A 19,016-nucleotide genomic window follows, 5' to 3' on the forward strand; every position below is an offset into this window, starting at 1 on the left:
TGGATAGTTTAATGAATGAGAATTTAGTGCAGAGCTTCACAGAAACTTTTTCTTGCCCAGAACAAAACTTGAGAATTTGGCTTTTTGAAAACATGGGTGTGGAACTTAGAAATGCTGGTGTCTTGCTACCTCTCTGAAGTGTGTTTGACTATTCTGAAGTCATGTAATTATATTAATTGAAATGTTATATTGTTATATTATTATAGATAATATATTGGACAAACTTGTGTGTTTCCTTGCTGGCCTAACATGTTCTCACTGAAGTATACTTACAGTTTTACATCAGGAGGTGCTGGTTTATTACGACCCCAGTGAAAAAGGTGCTTTGACTCTCTAAAGTATTTCTTAAAATGCCATTTATTTGAGCTAACACTATAAAGAAAGAGAAGATAGCATATATAATTTTACATACATAATATGTATGTATGCGTGTATGTATGTATATATATATAAATATATATGTGTATATATATATAATTTTATATTCCTTCAGATGTGCTGGGAACCCTGAGTTGCTCAGTACTGAGGAACTCTCTCTGATCAAGGCACAGCATGCTGTACGGATCCCATCCATGGAAAGGCTATTGAGCATTTTGGTCTTTTGAGCTCTTATAAGATTTTCTTGAAATAAAAGAACTTTAATAATTTTATAAATTTCTCTGTAAAAAAAAATTAAAAAAAATCACAAGAGAATTTGTTGCTGCACTTTAGATAAAGGCAAGGACGTGCCTGTGGTGTAGTCACTGGCACTATGTGGAAGCTGCCTATGGGCTCCTCTGTTACATTTAGCCAGCTGTTTTTTTAATTATTTTTGTGGCCCAGGAATATTCACAACACCATCCTGAAGGCCAAGCTGTAAGTTCAACATAGCACAGCACCGACCTGCACCTACTTAGATTAACTGTAAAGTGGATCCTTGATGTACAATGGTCTCCTGGTTCTGATCATTACACTTAGGATAATTCAGAGAACAGCTAATTACATACTTCCCTCCTTTTCTAATACATCTCATCATTCTCTCTCATTTTCAGGGACTTAGCTATTGTGGGGAACATGTACATTTCTTTATCCTTTGTTAAGTAAGGCTTTAGAACAATTGCAGTAGGCAGGCTCATGAAGAATTAATTCCAGGTTTTACAACGTACATGGTGTAAGTACGGACAAAATGCTCAGAATTTTAGTCAGTCTAGGAAAGCTTTCAGTATGGCTGGATTTTAAAGATTTAGCAGATCTAGCTTAATACTGAACCTTAGCAATTAATCTTTGTCAAGAGTGTGATATGGCCCTCAGACAAACTGTCGTCCAATGTAGCTGCTGTAAAAGATTTTTTTTCTAATAATCTTTCTAGGTTGCCCTAGCTTGTTTATATCATATTAAAATGCGCTAAACTGCAAAGATTTCTCTCCATTTCTGGTACCTCAAACACACCTAATGAAATGGAAACAGTGCCAAAGTAAAATATGAAAACGTACCATTTACAGTTCAGTTCATATTTGGGGGCAAAATAGTAATTGTTTTAGAAACCATGTGGTTCAGAAGAGGCAACTAGGTCTGTTTTTGCTCATATGGAGTGCCCAAATTCTACCAAAGGTTAATGACAAAGTCTAGGCCTAAGATGAGTTTTACTGCTCACAATATGCACTACTAATTACAATAGCTGCTTTCCACCCCCCCGACCCCCCCAAAATTGTATGCATACAATGAAACTGACCATTCAAAGAACAATGTGAAATGTTCAGAAATCCTAGTCTTGTTTCTTCCCTGCTCTTTTACTCATTATTTTTCTTTACATCTGACTTCTTTAAACTTGCAAAGATGAGTAAATCTTTTGTTCTCCTTCAACAGTTTCTGGCATCGAAGCTTTGTGTCTTTGATACTTGCTCCTTACTTGTCTGAGCACGTGACTTGTGAAAACTAAGCTGTTCATCTTTTCCACAGTCCTTTGGTGTCTTCTTGCCAGATGGCTAAGACTTTCCTGTGCATTTTCACTACCCAGGTGCACTCCATGAGTGAGCCCTTTGTATTGTTCTCCTGTTTCTGTCTTCTTGTCTTTTCACTCTCTATGCACTCTTTTTTTTTTTTTTTTTTTTTCCACTAGTCCTTTACATTTTTCTAAAGAACAGTAGACAGACTTTGAGGAATTGTTATCCAGGTTTATACTACTATCCTTCTCTTCTCAGCATTTCATGTACTTAAATACTTGATGTATTTTATTGAAACTATCAGATGATGGGTTTTTGGTGCCAAGGAGTTGAATCTGATTGCATGTTAAAATTGTCAAGATAAGACAAGCTGATATGCGATTAAAAAGGGACATTTCCATAACTGAACTTTTCTTCTTACTTTTTATTTTTACCTTGATGGAAAAGGTGAAGATGTAATCAAACACAAAGCTGACCATTAAACATACAATTTCTTACAATGCAGCCCCTAAATGCTACATTCAGGGCCATGCTGCTGCTGAGACCCTTTTTTCTCCTCTAACAGTTTCTGGAGTATCTTATTAATTAAGCTTTAGAAATACTAATGGGGTTTAATCTTCAGCCCTATCCTATTATTTCACTCTATTCCTCTTCCATTGCAGCAGTGCAGTAGTGACTTGCTTGCCAAAAACCAGGCACACCTTTGTATCCTATTGCAGTTCTGTGTAACAGCAATACACATAAAATAGATGGCTAGTACATACAATGAATGTGTTTGAGGTTTTTTGCTGTCTTCAAAAGTGAGTTGGCAGTGTTCAACTTTCTTTAACAAAATGTTCCTCAGTTATAAGATTACAAGAAATGAGAACTCTAGAGACTGTGTCTACATCAAGATGCTGTAGAAAATTTTGTTAAAATTTCCTACCCATACATGCTTAAGCTTACCTCAGAAATGTTGTGGAATAACTCCTGGTGGGACAATTATTCACTAATGTCCATTTAAATAATTTTAAATATAGGCAAACTGTGGTAATAGCTTAACCAGAAACATCAGGCGTGAAAGCACTAGAGTAAACAAAGTGCTGACATACCCCTACTTTCAACTGTTTTTAAAAATGTTAGTTAATGCCTGGAGCACAGCTTACAGTAATGCTCCTGGGAGTGTTTAGGCTGGAGAAGAGAATGCTTAGGGAGCACATTATCAACTTGTATAAATATCTGATGGGAGGATATAAAAAGGATAGACCCAGACTCTTCTTAGTGGTGCTTCATGACAGGACAAGAAATGATGAGCACAAACTGAAAGACAGGAAAAGTAAACACTTTTCTCCTGTGGTTGAACACTGGAAGAGGTTGCTTAGAGAGGTTGCAGAGTTGCCGCCTTTGGTGATCAAAACACAACTGGATGCAGCCTTGGGCAACTTGCTTCAGCTGACCCTTCCTGAGCAGGAGGATTGGACTAGACTATTTCCAGAGATTTCTTCCAACATCAGTTATTCTGTGGAAAACAAAACAGCTCTGCTGAATGAAGTGTCTTCATGTCTAGAAGCCATACTCTTCTGAATTGTTCTCTTCTGCACATATGTGTACCCTGTACCCCTACACACCTTCAATTGAGAAAAGAAAAAAAAAAAAAAAGGAAAAGAAAAAAATCCCCAGAACCTTCTAAATCTTAACTGACATCAAATTGGTTCCGTTATCTGTCAGCTTCATGTATTCCAAAAACTGCTCCAAATAAATATTTGTCAGTTAAACCCTGAGACCTTAACTTCCATCCTCCTGCCTGATCCTGCATGTTGAAATGTTGTTGGTCCTTAGAGTCCTTCCTAACAGCTTGCATTCTGAGTCTAGAATCTGCTATGCCCTTCCCTGCATTATATGTACTCCCATGTTTCTTAATTACTGAATCTTTCCACAGACTGTCATGTAGAGTTTGTGAGAGGGAAGTGCCACACATTTGTGACTGTCATCACAAAATAGCCATCTGTTTTCCTTGAAAAATGTGTCTGCAAGTGCCACAGGCTTCATCCAGCCATTAGCAGAGATCTCAGCCTTTGTGATGGTATCATTAATGCAAGAGGACTGTTGTGCTGGGCATTTCTGTCAGTTTTGACCCTTTCTTGCTTGATAGCTTTCTGCCAAGAGATTTTCCACCTTTTTAGGATCATGTGGCTGCTAGCCTGAAATTCTATAATGTCCTTGAAATCTTGTCACTGTAACTTCCCATCTCCTTGAACTCTTCCAGTTCAGCCAAGGTGAACTCAAGGGACAATAACTGTCATGGATGTCCTCAGACTGCCTGTGCAGCATGCACATTTGCCGTTGTAGCATGTTACCAGATACATGGCATTTAGGGATTTTGTCATCTTCTCAAGGAGTGAGCACTGAGAATCCCGTAACTTTCTCCATCCACGGATAAACTTGCACTGCATCTGAGCTCCTCTTTGTGTTTTCATGTCTAATATAGGTCTAGTTATAACACTGGATTGCAGTTCTGCTTGCTCAACACTTCCCACGAGTGCCGTAGATGATACCATGCTTTGATGATGAACACTGCTTTGAAAGGATATTTATCAAAAATATAGTGATCAATATAGTGATAGATATCTTGATCAAATTTATGATTAACAAACAATTTCAAAACCTTGCAACTCTAGTTAATAGTTTTCTTAAAATAAACTTGTTTTAAGAGAATAGAAACAAAAGGAGAAAATTTTGCTGCTGATGGGAAAGTTCTGAAAGAGGATACCTGAAAAGTGGGAATAGGAAGAAAGGATGATTTGATCTGAGAGGTCCATGAAACAAGCTAGGGGATTCACAGGAAGAATATGTCCATGGGAAGCATTTCTCAGTTGCATTCTGATAAAGTTGGAGTGCCATTAAAAGCCTTAGGGGACAGGAGAAACTGACTGTTCTACTTTATACTACATGTGCACATGTAACTTCTTGAGGAAGCTTAATTCCTTTAATCCTTCACTACTAGCAGCAGTAGGACAAATTTAAAACAACCCGGTACTTGTAATAGTGTCAGCTGGAAAGTCAGTACTCACGATAACTTTAGGAAAAGTTTTACTGGATCTTGTGCCAATAATGAATTTATCAAGTATATGACACTTGTACCTTGTAATATCATGTGTTATCTGAGTGCATTGATTTCCTTTCCATTTCAAGATGTCGAGAATCTTTTAGGTAGTGGGATTGTTTGCAGCCTGTGCAAGTCTTCTGAGAGGAAAAGGTGGTGACTGCACCAAATGTGAATTATTCAGCGAGAGTACTCACGAAACCTGAGTAGTGACTCTGCCATGCAGTGTTTTCTTCTCATAGCAGAGATTCACTAATTCCTATATTTTAAGTTTCTTTAAAGAATAACACATACCTGCTTTGTTATTGCTCTTTAATGATGCCCAGGTTTTTCTAGAAGACACAAGCAAGCAATAAGGACTCTAATTACTTGCTAACACAGCTATCTCACATTTCATCCCATTTAAAGCTGTCAAGAGGTATCTCTTTGGAAATCTGTGTGAATATTCTACCATTTTTAAATGTCCGACACACAGACCAAGAGTTAGACAACCTGATTTCACAGGAGAGACTTTTGAATGGAAGTAATTCAGCCCCATGCAGGTTTTCTGTGACATTTATTGTTACCTTTGCCCTTAAGAGGATTCCCCATTTAATTATAATTTTTTGTCATGTTTCTGCTGGATTTCCTGCAGGGCATGTGTGCTGTAGTAATAGCTGTTGGAGAAACAAAGGGAGAGGTCCACTATGTTGTGCTTTGCCCAGCAGCTAGTCCAGAGTGTATGAGTGAAAGACACATGATCCTGTTACGCTATTGTTTCAGATCTCAGAATCTGGGGGCTGAGAGGGATAGAACAGACTGTGAAACGGAAAGAACAAGCTGGGGAAAGTTCTTGATCTTCCCTACCCTACATTCAAAGAGAAAGACAGTCACTGTAAAACAGGCTATTTTTGTACCATAGGAAACCTTACTGAGAGGAATCACTGAAGACAGAGATAGCTAGATTAAAAGAGACAAAATCTCTATAAACTCTAGAAGATGGAAAATGCAAACTCTCTCACCATTCTCTAGGTGATGTCCTCAGATGTTTCTAGAGGTATTCTCTCCCCAGACTTTCTGGTCACTACAAATGCAACCTTTATCATAGAAACCAGGGAAAAATGAGACCTACCTAATTAACCAGTTCTGGAAAAATTGTTCCCCATCATCTTTTCCACTATTTTTTGTCTCATTGTATGTTTTGAATGAATCCTAAATTCCTCTTTATTTCTGAGGGAATGTTCCATTTGCACAAATTAAAAGTTGAAGACATTTTTTCTAAAGCCTATTAAAACCTATTCCTGCTATTAATTTTATTTCAATACTTTTCAATACTCAGAAATATTAGACAAATTTTAAAGCATAAGACCTGATAACTGCAGAATTCATTGCTAATTTCTATAGACTTGCATGTTTCTGGACACAGTTCAAGTAAATGTAAGGATGGAACTGTATACTTAAATAAAGAGAATTTGATTAATAAATAAATTCAATATTCTCCAGATTTATACGGATGGTCAGTGCAATGCATCTTAACTTGTGTTTCTTGTTTTACATTATGCTACAAAGTCTTCAGTCAGCAATATGTATTAGTTCTGTAAAAATTGTAAATATGAAGCTTGAATGTTCACGGTTGAGCAGGAGACATTCCTACTGCCTGCCAGATGAAGGATGGGCTGAATTACAGGTAGTCTACATGCTGCTTAAACTTCTAGACAGGAGGGATGTTAGCATCTTTTTTGCCATTGAATTACAAAAGCTTGGAAATGTAATGTTTCTGTGGCAGCATAAAATCTGAAGTTCCTTATTAATGCTTGATCAGTACACAGCTGCCAAGCTATCTGGCAGCATAAATTTGACCTCAATTTGGCCAGAACACAACAGTGCTTGTGCCAGCTCTGTATCTTATGATGGCTTTATCTTGTTAGAGTGCTACATGACCTGATCTGGCATACACTTACTGGAATAAAATCATTCCTATAAATATAAGAACAAATCTAAACCAGGAGAATAAGATGGAGTGGCCTACCTGCAGTGAGCAGGAGTTGTAAGCTGCCGTGGTTACAGCTGGGGTTGTTGCAGCCTGCTGTTGCCTACCACTACCTTTTCCCATGCTACAAGAAACTACAATCCCTTCAGATTTGCCACCAAAATTCATGTGTGAATTTGCACCCTAACCTAGTTTATTTTGAGGGATCCAATGTTGAGCATGTTTATGCTAGCCTGGATCATTTTGATAGAAGTAGGTCAGAGAAGCAGTAATACAGACAGGTCTCAAAGGATAGTAATCTAAACAAGAATATATGTAAAACAGTTCAGTATTTATTTATAACTGAGTCCTAATTAGATGTCATGTAGAACTGAAGAAATTGCTGTATGAAGAAACCACAGTGCCTCAGTAACTTTTGTTGCACAATGGCTGAGGAAGACTTATTAAATAAGACTAATTTCAATCTAGCCTTATTTTTAAAATTGATAGATGCTTTGCTTGTTAGCTAGAGAGCTCCTAGGATAAAAACAGAAGTACATACACTGCTATAAAAGGTTACAGGTGATGGAAGAAGATTCACCAAGTTGCAGGGACAGGGAAATTCTGCAGTTCTCTAAATCACCTTATTTATAAGGTCTTCTTGAGCTCACAAATTAATACAACCGAATGGGATACAGTAACTCTTGGAGCCAAGAATACAGAACATACTGGTAGAGGAAGTACTATTTTGCAAAGCAGTGACTGACATGAATCACGATTATACAAAGGAGGCAACAATCTATTGTGTAATCTATCAGCAGTGGAGTATCCAAAATACGTAGTTTGCTGTTGCTATTATAGAAAGTGACAAAATTAAATGAATGCATTAGAGGTGACTTGTCTGCATTGTATATGCATGATACCTTGGGATAAGAGGGCTCTTAAATCTACTACACAAAGCTACACTGAAGACAGAAATTAGACTCAAATTATTAATAAAGAGGTACTTTAACTGCTGCAACAACTTCATGAATGTGGTAAAATCATCTCCTTGAAGTCTTTAAATCAAGACAAGACCTATTCAGAGAAAATATATACAGTTCTGCTGGAGGATATAGGTTTTATAGGAATCAGTTGATAAAGTTCAGTGGTCCATGCTAGACAAAGTCTGAAAAGATTATTGCAAGAGTATTCTGGTCTGAAAAGCTGTATCAGCTCCTGAGAGATTTTAACTTCAGAGCTACAGAAAATCCATGTTTGTGTGAAGAATTCTGAATTCAGCTATACAGATTCGGTTTTCTGTGAAACTTGCATGTAAGATAGGCAAGTTATTGGCACCCATCTCTGAAATGGCTACATATGCTAATCGAGTTGGTGTATACACAGTGCTTGCTTTAACTTTCAATCAAGAAAAGACCTGCCTTCATTGCAGTCTGGCCTCCAATACAGACTACTCAGGAGAGTCATGCAAGGTAGTATAGAAAGTATTTTAGCAGCAGTGGAGAATGTTATGTCAAAAATAATCCTTTTTTAAAACAAACAAACAAAAACCTTATTTCAGCAATACAGTGGGTATATTTATCAAATTGCACCAGTAAAGGAAGCTTACTCAGGAAAATAATTTTTCATCTAGCCTCCTTCATTTTGTTTTGGCAGAAAATTCAGATTTTTTCTGTTGTAACGAATGTGCTTTTTATTACAACAGATGACATGTATCTCAAAAATGGAAAAACAAGAGTAATCTTCTGATGTTGTGCCACTTTTAATGTTACACATTAGAAAAACAACAAATCGTTCCTGAAATTTAAATTTGTGTATTCATCTCAGTACAAGCTGCAATGCTTTCTACACTTGAACTGCCCATTGTTAGTAAACTGCAAAATGCTTGCAGTATCAATGGAGAAAAAAACTTATCTCCGGAGGCATGTGCTCCAGTTCTGAGATGTGAGAAAGAGGCAGGTTGGTAGTTGCATGTATTTTATCACATTCTCCAGATTTTTAAAAAGCTATCCTTATACTGAAAAGAGCATGTAGATGCATATACAGCATCCACTTTACCACAACTATATGTTGATGAAATATTTGGTGTGGAGTGGAAAAAAAAACAGACACGTATTTCTCATCCAGGCTGGATGTGGCCCTCGGCGGCCTGCTCTAGTGGTTGGCAACCTTCTCCAGAGCAGATAATATTTAAGATTGTTTTCAACTCAGGCCATTCTACAATTCTGTGATTCTATGATTTTATCTGTTTAGTCTTAACTTACTTGTAATTCAAAGATAATTTACTGTTGGAAAAGAAATCAGAATATACAATATAATTCAAAGATAATTTACTGTTGGAAAAGAAATCAGAATATACAATATCCTATGTTGTTTTTCTTGTTAAGATTTTAATAACCAAGGACTCTTCTTTGCTAAAATGTTGCAGCTTTTTGAAAAATCACTTGAAACATGCTGCGTGTCCCTTCATAATCTCAGTGGAATTTGCTGCGGTTTATAGCCAAATGTGTCTTTGGTCCCTGTTTGGAACAGTGGTGTGAGCACCAGCTGCTTCAGAGGTAGCTGGTCTTTAGTAGTGTTAAATGGGATATGCCGTACATAGAAATTAGTTTAGAAAAATTTGATTCCTTTTTAATTCTATTCATTTCCTTTTGGCTACCCTTTAGGGAAGCAGTTAGGATTTGTCCAGTTTTGTCTTCTACTTACACTGTTTACACTACTGAGTTTATATCTTATCTTACTCTGCCAGTCTTTAAGTAGTCTTTGCATATGATTTTTATGATAAATAAGAAATGTAGGAAGCGACAAGGCATTAGGTTTTATAGATTCTGTTACCTGATACAACTTTATTCCTTGGAACTATGGTTGCTGTATTATCAAGTATCTGAAAAAGAATGATGTATCCCACTATTTCAGCAATTCTCCCTTTGGCAATTACCATCCTTTCGTACATTATTTGAAACTATCCAGAATATATTCTAAGAAATCATGGAAATACTATGCTTTTAACTGGTTTGTTTATTTTATAAAGCAGGATGTTTTGAGCTAAGTTTTCTTTTACTGTGTGTTTGTAAGGTATTATATCTGATACTCTAACTGGAGATCTAACACTAGCTAGACAGCTTTGAGATAGTCATGAAACAGTAACTTGGATCTTAAAAGATTTTATGTAAGGATTACCATGACATCACTGTATTACCAGAAACCTTTTATAAAGGAATCATATAAAGACTCAGGACTATAACTGTATCTTTGGAGAAAAATATGCAGCATAACTATCCTAGTGTCTGAAAGTATCTCCTCCAGTATTTTGCTTGCAATGGAGATAACAAGATTGCGAAAAACTGTTGGACTGAGCATTAAAGTTGTCAAGAGAGACTGACTGGCAAGGAAGGCACACTTCAGTTTCTTGGATGCAAGAAGAAATGTCTTATGTTTCTAAGTCACTGACCTTATTTCGGCTATTGACTGTTAAAAAGTGAATTGGCTTTTGACAGCTTTCCTTCATCTGAGGATATGATAACTTGATTGTAGCAAGCAAAAGCTTCTTTCTAAATGAACATTCAGAGTACTGTACGAGAAACATGAAGTGCCTTTGTGTCAGCAGTGAAAGAATCATCCAGAGCTGCAGTTCCTTGGCTCTGCCTTTGAAGGCAGTTATATACAGCAGACAGAATCTGAAATGTCCTTTTTCAGATTTAGGAGGCAGGTGAGAATTCCTGGCAACAATTTTCCTAAAGAATTATGTACAATTATAGGAAGGATGTAGGACAGACTTGCACAGACACTAAGTTCCTGTTTGGTTTAAAATGTTTATAGATTAATTACTCAAAGAAACCTCAGTAAAGAGCAGAATAACACCATTTAAGATATTCATGCATATTTCCAAAATATCCGATCTGAATCGGAGATGTCAAACGCTTGGGCTGATAGGCCAGATACTGTGCACTTGATGTACTTAAATAGCCCACATAGTATATTCAAAATGTGTGTTCACTAAAAGGGAGATTTTTAGTCCTGGTTATTGAAAGGGTGACATTTTGGTTGTAAATGCATTGTGAAGTGGCACAGTGTTCTCTTTCCAGACCTGCAAATTGACTCCAATAGTGACTGAAAACTATGAATCTCTTATTCCTTATTTTGATGAGTGGGTTATATCTCTCTACATTTTTATATGCATCTATCTTTCTGACTCTTCAGTATTAATTTTTAAAAAATGATTTTGAAATAACCTTACAGTTTCAAAGGCAAGTCCTCAAATGTGAAGAAACTTGACAGTTCAAGCAGGATATGAAAGCTTGATTTATCATCAGTGCATATACATTATGATATAGATATAAATAACGTATGCTGTCAAGCATAGATTTTACTAACATGACCGTGTGTTTTTTGTTTTTTTTTGTTTATTTCTACAGAACTCTTGCCTCATTTAGCTGATGGAAAGTAAGGGAAATAAAAAGCAAAAAGAGAAAAAGAGATAAGAGGACTAATGCATGATCAGAAGAGGGAACACAGAATGAAACATGCAAATGGAAAAGAAATAGAAAAATGGAGCTGAGCGTAAAGGTAACTTTTTTCTATAATGCTGAGTAACAATATGTCCAAAGCTATTTTAAAGGTTTATCAGCATATGAAAGTTAGGTTAATTCTTGTTTAGTTTAATTCTAAGTGAGATTGGAGAACACAGCAATTCACTGCTGCAAATTGCAACTTCCCCAATTACTACTGGGCAGAGTAAATGTTACCCTCTGGATAACATCCCTACTCTGAGAGAGAAATTCAGAAGAGGTCATTATCAAGAACTAGTTAACTGTGTACCTCTGATCAGCTTTAGTAACTAACCCCTAAAGCTACGAAGGCCTATTATCCCATCTGTAAGGATGAATCTCTCCTTCTCTGTAAGAAGAAAATCCCTTTGCCTGCAATTATTTTCATTTTACATGAGTTTATAAATACGCTAATTTTACTTCTGCATGTTTTAGTATATGATATTCCTTGTTTGCAGAATTGTAACTCCTTTTGATGTCATCAATAGAAGTACTTGTAGTAAAGCATCAAAACCCATCTTCTTTATCTCTGTGGCAAGGGGAATACACAGTGTAGTCTCCTGATTAAAATGATAATAAATCATAGATCTTCTAATAGATTAAGCCAAGCAACCATTCTTCAACAAAAGGGGTAGGAGGAGGAAAGAAGAAAAGGGAATAAGCACTTTTTGGGGGAATTTGTTGGTATTACTTTTGCTATTCATTCTCCTATGTTTCTTTAACTTACTTATTCCATGGACATTCCCCTCCTTATCTATTTGCCTCTTTGCCCTTGGTTTGTTCTCTAAGTGAAAACAGACACAGTATGAATAGTTTAATGGTCATTTTTAACTTCACCCTTCATTATGTTTGTTTTGAGCTAAGAATTATTGGATAATTACGAATCTACCTATAGAAAGATGCTATTTAATTAACAGAGAAGGATGAAAAATTCCAACTGTGATAGGAAAAGACAAAGAAAGGTGATTAAAAATGGAAAAGTAAATATCAGACATTAGCAGGTGTTTTACAACTTGTGAAATGACATCTTGTGGTCATAATACCACCATAAGTATAATTTATTCTAATCAGAAGGGCCACTGTAAATTTTTTTTTTTTTTAAACTAGTTCAGGGTGACTGCAAGAGACTTAGAATGTAAATTTGCTAATCAGAACCATGATACAAAGACAACAGACATTAGTTAAAAAGTTGGCAAGCTTTTCATTTTGGATTTTGACTAATACGAAAGAAACAGTGGTATATATTAATTTTTTAACTTCAATATTTGATGCTATTACGGGTATATAAGCTAAGTATTTCTGTGAGTTATATTTCTCCTGCTGCTGAATACTAGATTCCAGCTTCTTTGCAGCTATTTTCTCAAATGCTTTGTTGCATATTTTCCTGATTTCACTAGGGAATTGTTACGCGTATTCCATGTATTCTTTTTTTTTTTTTCCCCTAAAATTGTTGGATACTGTCAGCCTCAAGACACAGACCATCAGATACAGTACATACCTAATTTCTTATTTCTTTTGAATATTTAACTGGACAAGCTCTCTTGTACCTTGTTCAGGCAACTGGTTGGTTTGAAAACTTTGGGCAAGATTTTACCCAATATATTTTTATTTCTATTTCTATTTTAGTGGGCCACGTAATCTAAGTTACTTGAAGGGACCACCTGTTACTCTGTTAGCAGTACTAATCATGTTTGTACATATGTACTCTTGAAATCTACATGTACTGTAGTGGCTGTGTGACAACTCTGATGCCAGTGTGCATGGCAATATATTGTTCAGAGTGGTTCAAACTGCTCAAATACATGCTGAGTATCTTTGATGTGTTTATAGCCATTACATAGATGTATGATATCGGAACTAGACTGTCCCCAGTGCTCCAGCTAATTTATTTAAGATTAAGTTGATAATATCTTCAATTTACTCTAGAAGTGACTTCAAGTAAGTGTTATCTAGGATCTTATTGTTCTGTTTATTCATGTCCTTTTAATATCCAATACTCAATATTATTGAGTGGTCTGTACTCACACCACCCAAGGAATTTACTGTTACTTTGAAAAAGCATAGCTGACTAGATCATGCATCCTAAACAAATTAAAATTATTTATTTACAAAATAGGAATTATTATAAAATAATCAAACATGACAAACAATTAGAAAATTATTTTTTCCAAGTTAAGGACATGACAGAAAGAATCAGCTTTATAATTGCTTTTGTCTCTCTTTATATTATATCCACTGAGTATTACCAAAGTGGACAGATATCATTAAAAAGTCCACCTGTTATTGCAACGGGAAAAGCCTTGCCAGCAGATAACGAGAGGTATATTCAATGTCTTCTTCATAAGATCAGAGTCTGATATCTAGAGACTGCCTTCCATAGCTCCACTGCACTTATACACATGTACGTCTTGAAACATTCCATCAAGAACAGAGATTTGCAGGGATTTGGCATGGTTTCTTCTTGAAGAAATTGTTATGTATTTATATTTGATGTCTCCTCCTTATAGATGTTGGTGAATAAATGATCTGCTTTTACACGTCACTTTGAAGTTCGAAAATCTTGGAGAGCACATACGTAGAACCGTAGCTCACCAAGATCTTTTTATCTAGGACAGATCTGTACTTCAGGAAAGAACCTGTGTCAGTCATTTAACTTCAGAAGCACATTCCCCCTTACAAGTTCACTTGGGAATATGCTCTTAACGCTGCTGTTCTCAAATGTTTGTTGCATTTGATCTTAGCAGCTATAACTGTACAGTAGCCAACAGGTGATTAGCCATGTCCAGTAAAAATCAATGGCACAGTGCTCACAGAGGCCATGTGCAGCCTCTGAACACCAGGGTGATGATGATTCTTTCTGATTCTTACTGGATTTCATAGACTACAGAAGATAACGCTGTTGGTGCAATTATTCTCAGTAGAAATCCCAGACAAAATGTTTGGGGAGGATTGTAACAGAAATAATTGGCTATTTATTTATTTATTTATTTTGGTCACAGGGACCCAGAAAACTTGCAGCAAAAGAAATGAGCAAGGCAGCACCTGGAATCAACCAGCAATCTCTGCAAGAAATCTAAGGAACCAGGTAAAATGTTGTCACACATATTGAATAAAATGGTGGGTCTTCATAAAATCTTAACTCTTAATGATCTGAATATTGTTTTCTTTACGGTACTAATAATAGGAAATAACAATTTTAGTGATGATATAAGTGGTAATAGGGAAAATAAGTGTTAGTCTTAAAGTAAATAAACTTGATTCCCTACTTTTTCCAAAGCAGAGAATGGATTAGACTTAGAAAGGTATAGATGTCTTGAAACTGAAGTTTGCTTAAAAATGTAGACAAAAAGCAGTAATTTTCATCATGATTTTTTAATTGTAGGCCTGTTTAAAAAATTAAAAAATATAACCTTTGGGACATTGCTCATAAAAATTCAATTTAATTTTTCAATATGTTTCAATTAAACATTGCTTTATTTTCTGTAAAAGGTACAGTTCACAGTGCATTGTTGAATAGCACTACTGACATCAGTAGTCACTAGTAACTTTAGTCTCAGAGGTAAACAACTGCATTGGAAATTATTGCAATAATCTGTAAATCTGTAATACTTCCGTATAAGGAAAACAATTTTCACTGAGAACAAGTGAATTTTCTTAGACTAAATTAAACTGACCTGAACATTTTTGCCTACTTGAAACCCCTGAAACTGGTATAAACTCAGAGAAATTCTGGTAAACATATTGTAAGTTCTGTTTCTGTAGTTAGTTCTGTGCTTCCAAAATGTGGAAGAACCAAATGTACCAAAATGCCAAAGCAAGGCAAAATCTGATGGTATTTCTGTCTGTACTGTGAGCAAAGAAGACCAGTCAAGTAAATTTCAAGACAATCCAGGAAATTTCACTGTCAGTATTTCTTCTTGATAGTCAACTAAATTTTTTCTTAATCTTCTTCATTAATCCTAGTTCTTCTCTCTTATCTGTGTTTAACCCTAAACATTGTTTTTATTACTTTGCTTTTGCCTGAATTAAATACTTGGGAAAAAAAAAATACAATTCTACCTGGAATTTTGCAGGCTGAGGTCATAATATGCCAATTTATTCAGTTGTCTGAATGCCTCTCTGTTAGTGTTGTCATCCTTGTCTATGTGGTTCTTACAGTAATGACAAAAAAGCCTTCATGCGGTAATCTAATGGGAAGAACTCTAACAGTCTAACTATAAACAGCTGTCTCTCTCATCTCTTCTTCCACATAGGGAAGATACATGGCAAAAACATTGCATTGTGTTGCTTACTGGTATTCAGTTTGAAGCTGTGCTGTCACTTACATTTCCTTTTGCTGAACATTTCTAGATGGTTGAGATTAAAGTGTATCAAGTGAGCATTTTATTTGATTTCTGGTGAGGCAGTTCTAGCATGTTAATTTACCATTCACTGGACTCTTCACATAGCTCAGCGTGGCTGCAGAATACAGGAGACATACCTCAAGCTGCTGCTGAATTACCTTTGGAGTTATAAAAGCAGTAAATGCATGATTACTGTTTGTCTTAATACATTAAAAAGGAGATGTGTAATTGGCACTTCAACAAACAGCAGCAATGAAATGACAATTAGTGTTAGCAATGAGTTGGTATCACCTTTCTGTAGCCCCATTCAGTACTCCTTGTACAAAGCTTATGTAAGTGAGATAAGCTTATATCAGTGAGAGAATAATTATGTAATTAGGCAAAAAAAAAAAACAAAACAAACAAAAAAAAAAAAAACAGGGGAGTGTTTGCTTACAAAATAATAAAAGGTTTCTCTTTTTTTTTTTTCTTTCTTTTTTTTCTTTTTTTTTTTTTCTGTGGGGTTTGTGCAATTTGATATTGATAATGATCAGTACCTGTACCCTGCAAGAAGTTTTCATTCTAAGGGAATCTAAAGAGCTTTGGGAACTGTATGCAACTGCAGACATTCATGTACCCATAATTACAGTTCCATTAAAAATTCATATATCCATTAAAGTTCACATTTGTGCTAAACTGGTAAAGATTGATAAAATGATATCTCTAAATTGTAATTCTCTCCGAAAAGTAGAGAGTAAATATGTAAAATAACAGAAAAAGTACTTCTGGTTTGCAGAGAACATAAAGGTGCTGAAGTTGACCTGCTGGATCTGCTGATTTTTTAATTAAGTGACTACTCAGAGACTCTGTTTACATGTCATGCACAGTACTTCTAGCAGAGAGATCCTCTGATAGTAGTAAAGAAGTATAATCCTGCTGCTAGCAGTAGAACACATTCTGGTAGAAGACCATAGTGGGGCAACAGTTCAGTAAAGACAGATGTTACTTCTTGAATCATTTTTGTTCACTAGAATCTCAAACCTCACCAGGCAGGAGTACATATAATTTAGGAATGCAATTAAACAAATGGAATTTAGACCCATCTACTACTGTTTTCCTGAGTATGTCTGAAGCTGTAATCTGAACTCAGTTGCCAGAGTCCAGGAACCAATATACTTCCTTCATGGATCAATCCTTAAACAGGGATTCAGACTTCTTTCTTTTCTCTGATGTGTGACAGGAATTAAACAGAAAGTTCCAGCAGATCAACTTTCCTGTGTTCATTATCAGAACAGTTACAGACAGGCAAGGAACAGAATGGGCCACCTCAGGAACATCTGTATGCTGTATAATTAGAAAGGCCAGAGGCCTATTTCCTGTTTCTTGTCCACCCACCCTCCCACAAGAGACCAGAACACTCCTCGTCTACCTTGAAAACTCCCCTGAAGGAGGCATAATTCCTTACAGTAGCAGCCAGAAGCCATTAGCAACAGCAGCAGTCCAATGGAAAGGATTAAAACTGCTTCTAGCTACCTCCAGTGCTGCTTTTGTCAAGTCATCAGGGGTTTCCTGAAGTAGGTTCACGCATTGCAGAAAAAACAGCTTCTTCCTTTAATTGTAGCATAAACATATGTCAGTGTGTGGAACTTAATAGATGTGTTTCAGGTATGGGGCAGGAGAGACTGCAAATGGGCAGAGAGGTTCAAATGAAGTGGGCAGCACTGCTAATTCCAAACGCTAAAATATCCTGAACAGACTTTCTTTTGTTAGTTCTTAAAAAATGAGACTCTTCCAAGATTTTTTTGTTTAACATTATGGGCAAGAAGCTTGTTACTTCTGCTTTCCTTTCTTCTTTTAAAATGAAGTTTGAGATTCTAAAATAATGATACCACTTCAGAAGCTGTGACTCTATAAAAAATCAGGCGATGTGATGGTGAGTTGATCCCCAGTTGCTTGCTCCATCCTCCTGCGCAGTGGAGCAGGGGAGAGAGTAAAAAAAGGAAAAGCAAGAGAAAGTGAATCAATAGAGGTAGTTTAATAAGTGAAGCAAAGAGGAAGAAAAAACAAAACAAAACAAAACAAACAAACAAACAAGCAAACAAACAAAACAAGGCAGTCACTCAGCATGTTCTACAAGTAGAGTGATTCCCAACCAGTCTTGGAGCAATTCCCTTGAAGCCCCCTCCCCCAACCGTGGCATGGAATATTTCTTGGCTCAGTTTGCATTCCAGCTGTGTCCTCTCCAAAATTCTTGCCCATCCCCAGCCTACTTGCTGTGGAAAGAGGGAAAAAGAGAAAGCCTTTTCCCACATCCTTTCCTGCTGTGGGAAAAAGAGAAAGATTTGACACAGTGCAAGAACTGTTCAGCAACAACTAAGTCATTGGTATGTTGTCAACACTGTTTTAGTCTCAAATCCAAAACACAGCACCATAGGGGCTGCTATAAAGAAAGTTAACTCCATCCAAGCCACACCCAGTACAGCTGTCAATATTCAGAGGGCAGATTGACATGAAAGGGCAGACACATATGGGCATAAAAGCAGAAAAGGAGACTTGTAAAGAAAGATTAAAAACCTTCTATAAAATGAAGAAAAGTAAGTGCATCTAGCAAAGAGAAAGTGGAAAGACTGAAAGAACACTGTAAGAAAGGTGGATACTGTGTAAAAAGACTCAGAAAACCCAAAAGTAAAGAAAGAAGAGAAGGAAAGACAGGGAATCACTTCACAAGAGAAAAAAACCAACAACAACAAAAACAAAACAAAACAAAACAAAACAAAACAAAAAAACATGAGATGCCAAGGCAGGAGAGGTACAGAGGAATACACAGAAGGAAACAATAAAAGATGAATAAATTAGAAGAAAGAGTAAAAGGAATGTGAAAAGCAGCAGTGGAAATATGATTAAAAAATATATATTTTGCCATTTTTGCCATAAACCTGTCTGTGCTGTTGGAGGGAAATGACAGGTAGCAGCAAGAGAGGGCTGCTCTGCAAGGGAAGGCAAACTGGGAGCAGAGGGCAACAGCAGGACAGGCAGGTCAGCATCCTCACGGACAAGATCAGAGTCTTCCTGTATACGAGCAAAAGGAACAGAGCACGTCTGGTGGCAATAAACAGGGCCATTGTTATTTTTAACAATAAGGGAAATAGAAATATCAATATATCCCACTTTCCCATGTATGCATAACGAGTGAGC

At 36.4% G+C, this 19,016-nt stretch overlaps 1 long non-coding RNA gene across 1 annotated transcript in view; it reads left to right on the top strand.

Annotated features, from left to right (window-relative positions):
- LOC309879025 overlaps nucleotides 1-19,016 on the top strand; it is a 163,643-nt gene that overhangs the window by 9,259 nt on the left and 135,368 nt on the right. Inside the window, exons 2-3 of the long non-coding RNA XR_014317648.1 lie at nucleotides 11,368-11,518; nucleotides 14,499-14,584. This is a non-coding gene — a long non-coding RNA (uncharacterized lncRNA). The remainder of the gene's footprint in view (nucleotides 1-11,367; nucleotides 11,519-14,498; nucleotides 14,585-19,016) is intronic.

This window comes from Aythya marila, assembly GCF_965140915.1.
Source record: "Aythya marila genome assembly, chromosome: 5".
Taxonomy (NCBI): Eukaryota; Metazoa; Chordata; class Aves; order Anseriformes; family Anatidae; genus Aythya; species Aythya marila.